The sequence below is a fragment of the Cebus imitator genome, unplaced genomic scaffold (genome assembly GCF_001604975.1).
Source record: "Cebus imitator isolate Cc_AM_T3 unplaced genomic scaffold, Cebus_imitator-1.0 Scaffold106, whole genome shotgun sequence".
Classification (NCBI taxonomy): Eukaryota; Metazoa; Chordata; class Mammalia; order Primates; family Cebidae; genus Cebus; species Cebus imitator.
In genome coordinates this window covers 3,811,842-3,826,154 of record NW_016107421.1, presented here as the reverse complement: position 1 = coordinate 3,826,154, position 14,313 = coordinate 3,811,842, and positions in this window count along the sequence as shown.

The window sequence follows — 14,313 nt, the reverse complement described above, 5'->3', positions numbered from 1 at the left end:
TCCTTTTGCGAGGTTGCCTCGTTTTAGGATTCCATGCAATGCATATCTTTCTGTGCATGGCTTATTCCACCAAGCACCATGTCCTCCAGGTTCATCCATGTTGTGGCATGTGTCAGAATTCCTTCCTTTTTAAAACTAGACAAAATTTCATCGTATGCATATACCACATTCTCCATGAGTCCACAGAGGGGCATCTAGGCCGTTTCCACCTCTCGGCTGTTGGAAATGAGGCTGCAATGACCATGGGGGCACAGATAGCTCTTCACGATCCAGGTTTCCATTTGTTTCAGGTGTTTACCCAGTAGCAAGATTGTTGGATCCTATGGTAGTTCTAGTTTTAATTCTCTGAGGAACCCTCATATGGTTCTAGTAAATTCCTAACAGAACCCCTGGGAGCACACACAGCCCTGGGTCCACCCTGGTGGAGCTGTGCACGCTTCCACCTGCCACTTGGATGCGTCTAGGTCCTGAGTCACTGCAGCCTCACTGTGAGCCTGGCAGAGCTGAGCATGCCTCCACCTGCCACTCGGATCCCTCCGGGTCCCAGGTCATTGCAGCCTCATCATGAGCCTGGTGGAGCTGTGCACACTTCTACCTGCCACTCGGATCCCTCTGCGTCCTGAGTCACTGCAGCCTCACTGTGAGCATGGCAGAGCTGAGCTTGCCTCCACCTGCCACTGGGATCCCTCTGCGACCTGAGTCACTGCAGCCTCACTGGGAGCCTGGCAGAGCTGTGAACACTTCTGCCTGCTACCCTGGATTCCTCTGGGACTCAAATCACTGCATGCAGCCTCACCATGAGCTGGTGTCTGCTCCACCTGTGCTTTCCAGACCCCAGCCCAGGCAGGGCATCTGCCGACAGGAACAGGAATTCTGCCCAAACCAGATGCAACAAGCATGTTCACATCCTTCTCCCCTGCACGGGCCTGCCGCTGAAGGGGTGCAGTCTGTGGAGCCTGTCACACTGACCCAGCTCACCAGGTTTGAGTCACCCCCAGGGTCAACTCACTCAGGGGCTGGGAATTTGTATCCTTCAACCTAAGGGCATCTTTTCAGCTTTTATTTGTCCAGGGTCACAGAGGATGAGCAGTGGGGGGAGGTGGATAGTATCTCTGATTTTGTGACCTCACCCTTGCCCATTGCCCTGGGAGAGCAGCTGCAGTAAACCTTCCCTAGCGAAGGTGCTGACAGTCCCCAGGCTGTCTCGGTTTGCTCAGCATCAACACCGGATGGCCGTTGTTAGTTACCTTCCATGGAGCTGGTCCCCCGAATGTCGCCGGAGGTGAGGCTGCATTCTAAAGTTTCTAGATGCCTCTCTGTCTGTTTCCAGTTCTCCTAGGAGTGGGCACCAGGTAGGTTGGTGCCCACCTGCCTGGGAACACTGCTTTTTTAAAAATTATACTTTAAGCTCTGGGATAATGTGCAAAACATGCAAGTTTGTTGCATAGTTACACACATGGCACGGTGGTTTGCTGCATCCATCACCCTGTCATCTACGTTAGGTATTTCTCCTAATGTTGACCCTCCCCTAGACCCTTACTCCTCTACAGGACCCTGTGTGTGATGTTCCCCTCCCTGCGTCCATGTGTTCTCATTGTTCAGCTTCCACTTGTGAGTGAGAACATGCGGCGGTTTGGTTGTCTGTTCTTGGGATGCTGCTTTTTGAACCATCCATGGTGAGCACCTTGGGCTCACCTCCCATGGTGCCTGCTTCCTTCCCGAGTCCTAGGGAATCCTTCCTCCACCCTACCCCTCCTACCCGGCCCTTCATCCTGTGCCCCCACCTGGGCCCAGGCTCTCATCATGGGCATTTGCTTTGTCCCCAGCCACTGTGCTTGGATAGGGGATATGAGGGCAAGACCCCTTCCCTCCCACTCTCATGGTACCCATGGTCCCATGGAATGGATCCCATCAAGTCGTGGTGACTGGAACACTTACCTAGCTGCACATGTCTGAGCCTTTGCCGGGGGGACATCTGGACACCCAGCTACCATCTCTATTTCCTGTACCTCAGCACTTCCTGATGAAACCCCCGTGCCCCATGTCCCCCCTACAGGAACTTTACCCATAGGACAATTCTAGACTTCAGATCCCCACTTTTAGCCTCATCTCCCCTCCACTCACCCCAGTGCCCCTCCCTGGACCCAGCCTCTTGTTGCGGGCGCTCCTGGAAGCCCCTCCCCGTTCCCCTCAGCCCCTTCCTCTCCAGGAAACTCTTCCTCTGCCCCTGCCATCTAGAGCTCTGTTGGCATCTGCTCATCTGGGACAAAAAACAAAAGTTATTTTGAAAACCACAGCCATTTCTCATGCTAGGGGGTAGGGGAAGAATAAGGCCGTGAGGGAGCTGGTATTTGGCACAGAAAGCATTGGGTGGTGGAGAAAGGCCAGGGCCTCTTGCACAAGGAAGGGCTGGGATGATGGGGGTGAGGGCAGCCTGCATGCCTGGGTGCAGAGCACATCACGGCTTCCACTGGGAGGAACACCCTTGAGAGGACTGTACTGCCTTGTGTGCTGCTGATTGGTGGCCTGACTCGGGCCCCTTGGTTCTCAGACAGACAGAGGTCACCATCGAAGCCTGGGGAAGCTGGGGCACTTGGGTGACAGTCCCAGCCCAGCACGTGATGACTGCCCACTCCTGATCATGTGCCTCATTCCTGCCACAACATGGAGAAAACCTGTGCAGACCAGAGAGGCATTTGGGCCAAATCCATTTTTCCACAATGCAGTGCCATACCGAGAGAAAAGTTTCTGTGTTGATGGTTAATGTGCACATCAGAATCAGAAGCATTTTTATATTGTCCACAGACACCATCCCCCTGGGGAGGCAAAGAACAAGTAGGAGTTCTGGAATGAAGACACTGAGTCCTGTGCCTGGCATCATCTCCGAGCTCAGCAGGGGGCACCAGCCAGAAAGAGGAACAGAAAATTCACCCTGAACCTCAGAGCTGGGGCCAAGATGTGGTGGAGTCCTGGGTGGGCCAGTGACCTCAGAGACGGAGGGTTTGATTCGAAGCTGAGCTTCACGTTGACCACCACCAGCTGGCTCAGGCCAGAGGCTGGGAAGGGATGGGCCTGTAGGTCAACCTCAAGAGTTGGGGTCTAAACAGAGTGGGGCCTGTGGGTGTCTGGAAGGCATGACTTAATGCAGCGATTCAGGTTTTCCCCCGACCTAGGGATTCTTTGATATGTAACCCATGGCCTCCAAGTCTTCTAATTTCTGTATGAGGATCTCATAGCCTCCAAGGGCACCCCACATCAAGAAGCCCTGGGGTAGATGGCCAGTGCAGGCACCAACACAGGTCATGGACCCACAGGCCCGCTGTTTTCATGTGCCACGGTTGCGTAGTCATGTGACACCGTGCTCCATGGTGCATTCATTGACTAGAGCTGGAGAAGCACCCCATGACAGGCACCAGGCTTCCAAGAAGGCAAAGGAAGTCCTGCCTCCTAGCCTAGCCAGGGAGGCAGCCCACAAGCACACAATTACAAAACTAATCCAGGATTTGTGTACCGGCTCCCTCTATTGACCCAAGAGGCCTAATTTCTCACACCAAACTCCCCTCCTCGGGGTGGCCAGGGATCCCGGTCCCTGCTTCATTAAACCCATCCCATACTTGTGTTGTACACAGCACCCAGAAGAGTGCTGAACACGTCCGTTGAAGCTCGGTGGGTCGCCAACATTCAAAAACTTTCTACATCAAAGGACACTATTAACAGAGTGACAAGGCAGCCCGCCGAATGGGAGAGAATGTTTCAAAATCATATATCTGATAGGGATTGATATCCAGATTATATGAAGAACTCCTACAGCTCAACAAGAAAAAACAACCTCAATTTAAAACAAGGCAAAGGACCTGAATGAACATTTATCTAAGGAAGAAATACAAATGGCCAACAAGCATATAAAAAGGTGTTCAACACCCCAATCACTAGAGAAATGTAAGGCAAAGCTACAGTGAAATACTACTGTACGCTGATTGTGATGACTATTATCAATTAAAAACCCAGAAGATAACAAGTGCTGGCAAGGCCATGGAGAAATTGGAAAACTTTTGCACTACTGGTGGGAATGTAAAATGGTGCAGCCATTGTGGAAAACAGTATGGCTATTCTCCAAAAAATTAAAAATAAGATTACCACGTGACCCAGCAATTCTGTTTCTAGGTATATACACACAAGAAGTGAAAGCAGGAACTCCAACAGATATTTATACATCCATGCTCACAGCAGTACTGACACACCCGTGCTCACGGCAGTATTGACACACCCGTGCTCACGGCAGCCTGGTTCCCAACAGCCAATGAGAAGGAGAAGCAGCGACCCAAGTGTCTGTCACTGGTTGAATAGATCAATAAAATGTGGTCTATGTTATTTTGTTCCTTAAAAAGAAAGGAAAATTTGACGCTTGCCACAGTATGGATGCATCTCAAAACCATAGTGTTAAATACGCCAGTCACAAAAGGACAAATAACGTATGATTCCTGTTACAGGAGGTACCTGAGATAGTCAAATTCATGGAGACAGAAAGTGGAATGGTGGGTGCCTAGGACTGGGGGAGGGAGAAAGGTACGGAGTTGGGAGGAAGGTGAGGTGGGTACAGAGTGAGGAGATGAAAATGTTCTGGAGACGAATGATGGTCACGGTAGCGCAATGATACATATGTGCTAATGCCACTGAATTGGACACTTAAAAATGATTAAAATGGCAAATTTTGAGTTACATATATTTTACTACAATTTTTTCTTTTGAGATGAAGTTTTGCTCTTCATGTCCAGGCTGGAGTGCAATGGCGCCATCTCAGCTCACTGACACTTCTGCCTCCTGGATTCAAGCAATTCTCTGGCCTCATGTCCAGCTAATTTTGTATTTTTAGTAGAGACAGCATTTCTCCATGTTGGTCAGGCTGATCTCGAACTCCTGATCTCAGGCCTCCCAGAGTACTGGGATTATAGGCGTAAGCCACTGCTTCCAGCTATTTTACTACAATTTTTTTTTAAAAATTGGTAGGTTAAATTCAAGTAACAAATTTAAAAGCAGTTTTGCTTTTGTACCAAGAAACAAAAGGAGTTGCTGGTCTATCCAAGGGCAATTGCTGTGTTTAAACCACTGTTTCATCTTTGTTGCTGGGCTTTGTAGTGTGTTCTTAAGGAGATCTCTGATATTCATTTGTTCCATGAACCAATTACCAGTGTTCACAGGATGAAAGAAGCCCAGGTGCTATGATACCACCTTGAGATGGACAGGGGCCTTCTAATGTCAAAGGTGATGCCTAGCATTGTTGGCAGTGTTTATTTACTAATCTGCCTTGATGGTCCTGAGTCCCTGAATGGCAGCCCCAAACACCCACATGTCTGAATACTCCCACACTGGGTCAGAGTGCTGCGCGCCTAAGTATTTACCTGTGAACCACATGGATCAAGTTTCTCTTGCTTTTTGAAGTGTAACACTATTATAAAACTGGTCTGAGTCCTTTCATAAGACACACATTGAATAGAAAAGTTGGCTAATTTTTTGTTCCAAAACTTGGCTTATCCTGTGCTAGGGTGGTCCCCATCACTCCATTCTCTGATCCCATTTATCAAGTCTTGCCTTTAAATGCCCTTCAAAGACTATTTATGGGAGTGGGTTTAAGGCTTTGAAGATTGTTTGTTCTTTCAAGAGACAGACACATTTAAAACCCTTGTCATTGGACCTGACTGATGTGGTCACATGGCTCAGTCCAGGGAGGGTGGGATTTGTCCAGCTGAATGGGAAATATGACAGAGATTAAACTCACTGTAAACAAGAGGGATTAAGAGTCCAGCTCTGGGGTGGGATGGGATCAGATGGCTTTGGTCGTCAGAGAATAAAGGCTCCTTAGGAAGTTACAGAAATGGCTTTGCAGAGCCCAATGCTGTCATCTTAGGCTATGCCCATAAAATCAGCTATCATGTGCTTAATGGAACCATAAAACAGTGACAGAGGGCACAGGCAACAGTGTCTGCACTTCCAAAGCCAGAAAGAGCCAACATTTAGGGCCAGCTCAGCCAACAACATCTCTAGGTGCTTTAAGCTGGACACTCAATGAGCTGCCTGTCACTTTTTGGCAATAAAGGCCCACCAGGGAATATCTGAAGCATCGTGGTCACTGCTGGAACTGGCTCGCAAACACCTGAGGGTGTTTCTCTGGAAAGACAGCTTTAGGAAGAGGATCTTTCCCAGTTGGTTTTCTCAGCATGCATCTTCAATCACATGCCTGCAGGTACAGATGCACCCACAACCACAGGGTCTCCAGCACCAGGCTTTTTCACGGTGGGGTTAGGAGAGGCTGAACTTTTGGGTTGAGTAGGGCATGTGCCACCTGACTCTCTGACATCCAGGGGCACAGGATGGCACTGCAAAAGTCAGGTCCCTGTACCCCGTGCGCTCTAAGTCTGCTCCTTCAGATCAGAGAAGGCCAATGGAAGGCTTATGCAGTTACAGGGAAAACTCACCCAAAGCCTGTCAAAGTGTGGTCTGTTGCAGGTATAGAGAGAGGGTCCGCACACAGCCAGCTGGGGGGCCAGGTATCTAGATCCTACGGCTCTGTGCAGGGAGTTCAGCCCAGGCCTGAGATGTCTCCACCTAGCTGGCTGGGAAGTTCAGGTTCTTCTGTCTCCTTCTAAAAATAACAAAAAACAAAATAGACACAAACAAAAAACCCAGAGAACACCTCCAGTGACACCTGGGTGCATAAACATGCCAGTTTCAACATGAACAGGGAAAAGAAAACCAGCAAGTTTATGCACCGAGGCATCCCACGCCTTCACTCCGGCTTTGTGCCCGGGAGCCTCTGTGGCAGGGATGGCAAGAGAAAAGGTGCAGGAGTGAGCAACATGGTCCAAGCCCTGCGGAAGTGGCTTGGGTGACTTGGAGGGCAGAGGCAACATAACCCTGGAGGTGGGAACAGGCATTTTTTCTGGATTTCTGAGCCTCATCGCAGAGGGAACTGGAGAACCAGAGAAGGAAATCAGAGGCCAAAGGTATCTGAAAGGCACCTGCCAGGAACATCTGGAGATCTGGAGGCCCCTGAACAAGGTCTGGGATAATCTGGGAGATCGCATGGGAAAGGGGTGCTGATCTGACCAATAGCAACCATGCCCATCTTTCCAACATCACTGACGGATGCATGGGCACACTGCAGCATCAGTTGCTTGCTGCAGTTCACTGAGCTGTTGCATTGTAGCCACAGAGGCCAAGTTTTGGGTTGGGTAGGGCATGTGACACCTGACTCTCTGACATCCAGAGGCACAGGAATCGCACTGCAAAAGTCAGGTCCCTGTACCCCGTGCACTCTAAGTCTGCTACTTCAGATCAGAGAAGGCCAATGGAAGGCTCGTGCAGTTACAGGGAAAACTCACCCAAAGCCTGTCAAAGTGTGGTCTGTTGTCACCGTGCTTCTGAGAAGACAAATGCTGCACGTGGAAGCCATATGTGGTTTGCAAAGAGTCCACCCGTGTTATATACTGTACATGACAGGTAATAGGACACTGCGTCTGAACTTTAAGAAGAAACACCAACCATCACATTGCTAGAGGCACATTTTCTAAAGAAGGGTGCAGCGCACACACACATTTTCCGCTGCCATTAGGAGCTCTGGGGCTGCCGCCAGTTGGATGATTTGTGCAGCCTGCCTGGGCTGTCATCTCATGCAGTGAGTGATGAGATCTAATTTTTCCAACAGAAGGGATAGGCAGAGTAAGACAAAGAACACTCTGTAAAATCATTAAAAATCAGAAACTCTTAAAATTATACTGCTAAGCTTTACTGACGTGCATATGAAAATTTAGAAAAATTGATGGAGTTTTAGATGCTTTGATGCACAAAGATCAGGTGATCGTGTCAGGACACACTTAGCAAAGGGGATTCACATGTGGGCTTTCATTTCTTTTATTCTGTGAAAAATGCACACGATAATTTTATATCACCTGCTCCCTATGAAATTAAGGCTTTTTTCTTTAAAATGTAGCCAAGAACTTGGGAATCTTGTCCTTGTGGGAACAGAGCACGACCCCATTCAGAAGTCAGCAAACCACTCTGCTGAATTTTCTTTACGAATGTCCAGCGAGGTAAACGGTTTTCCATGTTTTTCTCAAAACTTTCAAGTACTATATTCTCTTTATTGCAGATATTTGAAACACATGCAGAACAAGAAGAAAGGTGTGTTAGGGGCAAAAGAATTAAATTTCCTGATGCAAAACAACCTTTATTCACTTATTCCCAAATTGAAACCACAGTTATGCTTAGAAGACGAAAAAGAAAAGCGTACCCTTTGTGATCTCCATGGTGCCTCCTGTTTGGAATTGCTGTGATACTGACAAGGGGCTCACCTTGCTGAGACATGTGAGAGTTCAAGGGTGTGAAATGTGAGGAGGAGCTCCCTTGTAGGCTGTGCACATTGGCACCTACCCACCAGAATGTCAGCATGAACCCAAAGAGCAGAGGGATGATGCCAGGTGTCCTGGGGACAGTCGGAAGCATCCTAGGGACTTATTTCCCTCTAACGCTCAGGGCCAGTAGGAAGGGACGACCTCAAGGGGACAAAAGGGGCCTGCCCTTCTAGTCCTACATCTGAGCCCTTACATGATTATGATTTAAAAAAAAATATGAAACTCATCCTCTCTCGTTTTTATCTCGGGCCTCCAAGGCTTTGGGGAACTACAGTGACAGGGGTTTTGTGGACTCATCATCCGATGATTCAGCATCTGAGGTCATTAGTTTGGGATCTGGTCATCCTGGAATCCAGGCTTCTGGTCAACGTTATTGCTACTGCCCAGGGCTGTCAACCCATTGCTCTCTGTCTCCATGAAAGCTGCTCCACTCCCCACAACCAGCCTCTTCTCCATAGATCACCAATCCACGGCCCCCTCCATGAATGAAAGGAATTGAGAGCACCCACCAGACATCAGTGCCTTCATCAACCCTCCACACATAGCCCCCTCACCCACCTCATCTTGCCACCCAGGAGAGACTTCCTCCCTGTCTAAAGCTGGCCTCTCTGTCTGGATCCTGGATTCCATCTCTTCCCAACACTCCAGGTTGGAATTCATTCCTACAAATGTTTCACCAACCATGACCACTGCCAATATGCCATCAAACACACACTTCACACCAGCAGTTTATCTTTTACTCAAACTCATATGTCAAAATATTATAAAAGTAATACATAGACATGATAGAAATATTTCACTCAGTACAGAAAGATGGTAAATGAAGAGAAAAAGCTCTCCCTCCATTCCCCCTGATTCCCATCTCACAGTGCATGGGAAACCTGGATAAGCATTTCCCTGTGGGTTCTTCCTGGGGCTGTGGTGACAATATTTAGCAATGTACTTAGGCGTCTGTTTCCAAGCTCATCACCCATGCCTAGCAGGTCTTGGCACTTCCTTCTCTTCTGAGAGGTGAAAGGCACAATGCACATGTGCTTCATCCCTCCACCTGCCCCAGATTTTGTTTTGTTTAGCATCTTTAGTGTTTCTGTTATTCATCCTAAATTATATGCAACTCTAAATTATATGCTTCAGATAGGAGTTCGCAGCCTTGTTTGATAACCTGAATGACACATGAAGAATTTTAAAAATACATAGAAAAAGTCCTTCCCTCCTCAGACCAGCTAAACATCCCTGGCACCTGTAGTGAAGTGTTTACATTGTAGCTATGATTCCGATGAGTGGCCAAGAGTGAAAACTACGAAAGGAATTTTTTAAAATTGAAAGATCAGTGTGAAGGGATAACAGGGACAGGTAAAATCAAGGTGAGAAAAATAGGACAGAGCCCAAATCGAGAAAACCAAACGCAGTTTTTAGCAAAGTTACAAGCAGTCCCACTCCTCAATATTCACCCACAAGAAATGAAAACATATGTCCTTGCAAAAACCTGCACACAAATGCTGATAACAACTTTATTCGTAATTGTCAAAAATTCAGAACAGCCCTAGTGTCCTCAAACTGGTGAATAGATAAGCAAACTGTGGTATAACCACACAATGCCACACTGTTCACCAGTAGAAAGGAATTTATTGATGATACATGCAAAATCATGAATGAATCTCAAAAGCATTTTGCAGAGTGAAAGAAGCCAGACCCAACAGATCACAGACTGCATGATTCCATTTCTATGACACCCTGGAAAAGGCAAGCGTATAGGAAAAGAAAGCACATCCATGATTGTCAGGGGCTGGGAATATGGAGAGGAGTTGACTATGAAGGAACGTGGTCGAGTAGATGCCTGCCTTCTGCATATTGGCTGTGCTGTGCTGTGCTTTTCACTGAGGTTTCAAAAATATTCAGAACAAGGTAGGTTGTCCTCTATACAGTGGACATGTAGGTGTGTGCCTGATTTTGTAGACAAAATACTGTAAGCATCCTCACAAATGCTGAGTATGGCTTTTAAGCAAATATTAATTATCATACAAGGGAAGTATTTTTCTATTCAGTTTACCATAAACTTTGGAAATAATTACATCTCCAGCTTTACCAAAAGCTTTCTTGCCATTACTTGGGATAATCATATGGCTTTTCTCCTTAGCCTCTAAACTAGGTAAGTTATATGAATAGATCACTTGATGTGGAATTAATTGTACCCTCCCAGAATAAAACCACAATTGTAATATATTATAAATAAAATATGTTAATTATATTTTGTTCTTTTGTCATATGGCATCTTCTGTAGTTGTGGCCTATGAATCTTATTCAGTGTTTTAAAATCATTTAATAAGTGAGATGTCAAAATTTTTTTCTAGGCTTTCTTTTCTCAGGTGTGGATATCAGAATTGAACTTGTAATATCGCTTTTCTTATGCCTTAACAACATACTTTTTCTTTTAAGTTGCATCTTACTCATATTTCAAAATTAAGTGCTTTTTCTACTTCATAATTAATGTATATTTATTCAAGAAAAAATTTTAAAGGGCCAATGAGCAAAAAATACAATAAAAATTATTGTCCCCTTTTCCCAGGTGACAGGATGACCCTTGTTTGGAATAATCCCAGGCCATTCTTCTTCCCTCTCTCTCTCTCTCTTTCTCTTCTTTCCTTCCAGTCTTCCTTCCTTCCTTTGTCCCTCCCTTCCCTCCTTCCTTCCTTTCCTTCCTTTTTTCAATTTCCCTCCTTCATTCCTTCTTTCCTTCCTTCCTTCTTCCCTCCTTCCCTTTCTTCCTTCCTCCTTCCTGAAACTTTCATGGGAACAACCACCAGGTAGGGTCAAGAGAGGCGGAACCCCAAGAGAGGTGGGATCCCAGGTGGTGTGTGGGAAAGAGAAGCTATGGTGGCACTGCCACTCATCCTGGGGCTACAGCTGGAGTTGGGTGAGGAGTCAAACCAGGAGGGGAATGGGGCAGCCAGGCATGTAATCAAGGGATTGATTACATACGTGGAATAAAATAAGCAAACTTATTGATGAGTATAGGATAATGGAGTTATAAATATGGGAAAGCCTGTGGTGTTGGGTTCGAATTGAAGTATCCTCGTGAACTCACATACATGTTGGATCTAGCACTGCCCACTGACAGGACATAAAAGCAGCTACACCATGGTGGCCATGAACACTCTTAGCACCCAGATGGTGGTGTCTAATTACCATTCTCTACTGAAAGGAACAGCAGCCACTTACTTGGAGAAATGACTGATTTCAGGGCTGGGAACCTGAGACATCTCGTCAAGAAGCCAGGTAGAAAGGGCTTTTGCAAGCCAAATATGGAACAAGTTGAGCATTAAAATAAGTGATGATACAATAAATTATGACCCACTGACAAAATAGAAATTGATGAATAAATAAACAGGGAAAATAAAACATTTTTTCTTAGACTCTAAAGACAACTAATAAGTGTGGGAGGTAAGATAGAAGAAGAAATCACCATTCCTGTCAAATGCCATAGTAATAATTAATTCATCCCTTGAAATCAGTGGGTGCTAAAACTAGTGGGTAATACGTTCAGGCTGGGCACAATGGCTCACACTTGTAATCACAGCATATTGAGAGGCCGAGGTGGGCAGATGGCTTGAGCCCAGGAGTTCAAGACCAGCCAAGGCAACATCGTGACACCCCCATCTCTACATAAAAAAGGCAAAAATTTAGCCAGATATGGTGATGCATGTCTGTAATCCCAGCTACCTGAGGCAGGAAGATCACCTGAACCAGGGAGATCAAGGCTACAATGAGCTGAGATCACACCACTGCGCTGTAGGCTGGGAAACAGAGTGAGACTGTCTCAAAAAAAAATTTGAAGAGGGAGAGTATATTTACATATATCCTCACAAAATACTTATCAGTTATAAAGGGAAATAAGTTAGAGAAGGTTGGAACACACCAACTTAACCAAGGGATCAATGTCAACACCACCAATAATGGGAGGAATTGAAATCACTGGGCACCTGGTGGGATGCACTGAGGAGAGCCCAGCATTGCAGCTATGACCTTCTGCCAGATATGGATGATGTAATCTAATCATGAAGGAGCATCAAACAAACCAAACCCAAGGGCCACATCACATCATAGCTATCCTGCAACCGTCACAAGCGTCAAGTTCATGAAAATCAAGGAAAGGTTAGGAAGTTGTTCCAGAATTGAACTGAAAGAGAGGACAAATGCCACCCATAATCCATAATCCTAGGTGGAATCATTTTGATCTAAAGGACATTATTGTGACAACTGGTAAAACTTTAAAGAAATATAGAAATCAAAGAAAAGTAACCTATCAACTTTAATTTCCTGACCTCAGTGGCTGCGCTATGGTTGTACAGGAGAATGGTCTTGTTTTCAGAAAAAACATCGTAAAATACTCATGGCTGGTGGGGCACATGTTGTAACGTCCTCTCAAATGGTTCAAGGAAAAATTTCCGAGAGCTGTTCTTGTAACTTTTCTGTCTGGTTAAAATCATTTCAAAATAAAAAGTAAAAGAATAAGCTCTAATTATTGTAAACATTCAACAATATGTGTCCAAACTTCAAAATCCATATATCTTTTGACCCAGAAATGCCACTATGAAAGATATATACTGAGTATATAATCACAAATGTCTTCACAGATTTAGCTTTAAACTGTTTGTCCAGAGTTATTTATAGGTTAAAAAAATGAGAAACAACCTACATATACTGTAGTAGGATATGGGGACATAAATTGTGGTGTAACAACGAAATGGAATACTAATATAGCTATTAAGGAAGATATTTGAGAAAAATATTTAATAGCTTGAAAAAATGTTCATGTTATATATTGAGTGGAGAAAGCAGATTTGAAAACGGTATATCCAGTGTGTCCCACTATTGAAACAGCAGAAAAATAAGCATCGTCTGTGTGAGAGTGTGTGTGTGTGTGTGTGACAGAGAGAGAGAGAGAGGTGGAAAGCAAGTTAAGCATATTCTTTACTACAAAGAAGCCCAGAGCCCCTGGCATGCCAGTGTACATTGTAAATCTCCAAAGCCAGGAAAGGCAAGCAGTCTTTCCCAAATGTATTTGACCTTAGAGCATTTTCAGCTTCAGAACCTCTGGCCCAGTCTGGGCTTGTCTCTAGAAATTCCCAGGACTTTGAGTGCTCACTTTTCTTCCTCTTAATGCTCTTTCATTTGCTCTCACTTCAATTTCCTTATTTATCCTACATTTTCCTATTATGGTATTCGGCTAAATGTATGTATCTTTGTAAGTTAACGAATATTACTTTTCAAACACAATGTGTAGGATTATAAATAATAATCAGCAATAAGAATTAGATTGTCCTGGGGAAGGTCCAGGAAGCCTTGGGAAAGCTTTGAGGAGGGAGGTGACCTGGGGGCATCTTTTTATTCCATTTGGGCACCATCTTTCAGACCAAGAATTCCCTCCACATTCCTGAGGGAGGTGAGAGTCAGCTGGAGATCCACTCCTCCCTAATGCACCCTCTCCACTACCAACCAACACTTCTGTGTCTTGGTTTGGAAGGCTTCTAACCCCATTCTAACTTGGAAAGACTTGAAAGCCACAGACAAGAGGGTGTGAGCTTGACCCTACGTTATCTGGGCCCTGTGTCCTGCATGGCTGATAGAAGGGGCTGCTGAGTCGCCGTCAGTTCTGAGACGGGCTAAAGAATGGATCAACAAATTGCAGGATATCCATAAAATGGAATCCTATTCAGTAATAAGAAGAAAAGACCAATATATGCAACAACATGAATTAATTTAAAAAAATTATACTGAACCAATAAAAAAAAAAAAAGCCAAACACAAAGTAGTCTATATTGTATAATTTCATTCCTAAGAAGTTCTAGAAAAGCAAACAATATTCTATGGCAAAAGAAATCAGAACTGTGGTTGTCACTGGGTG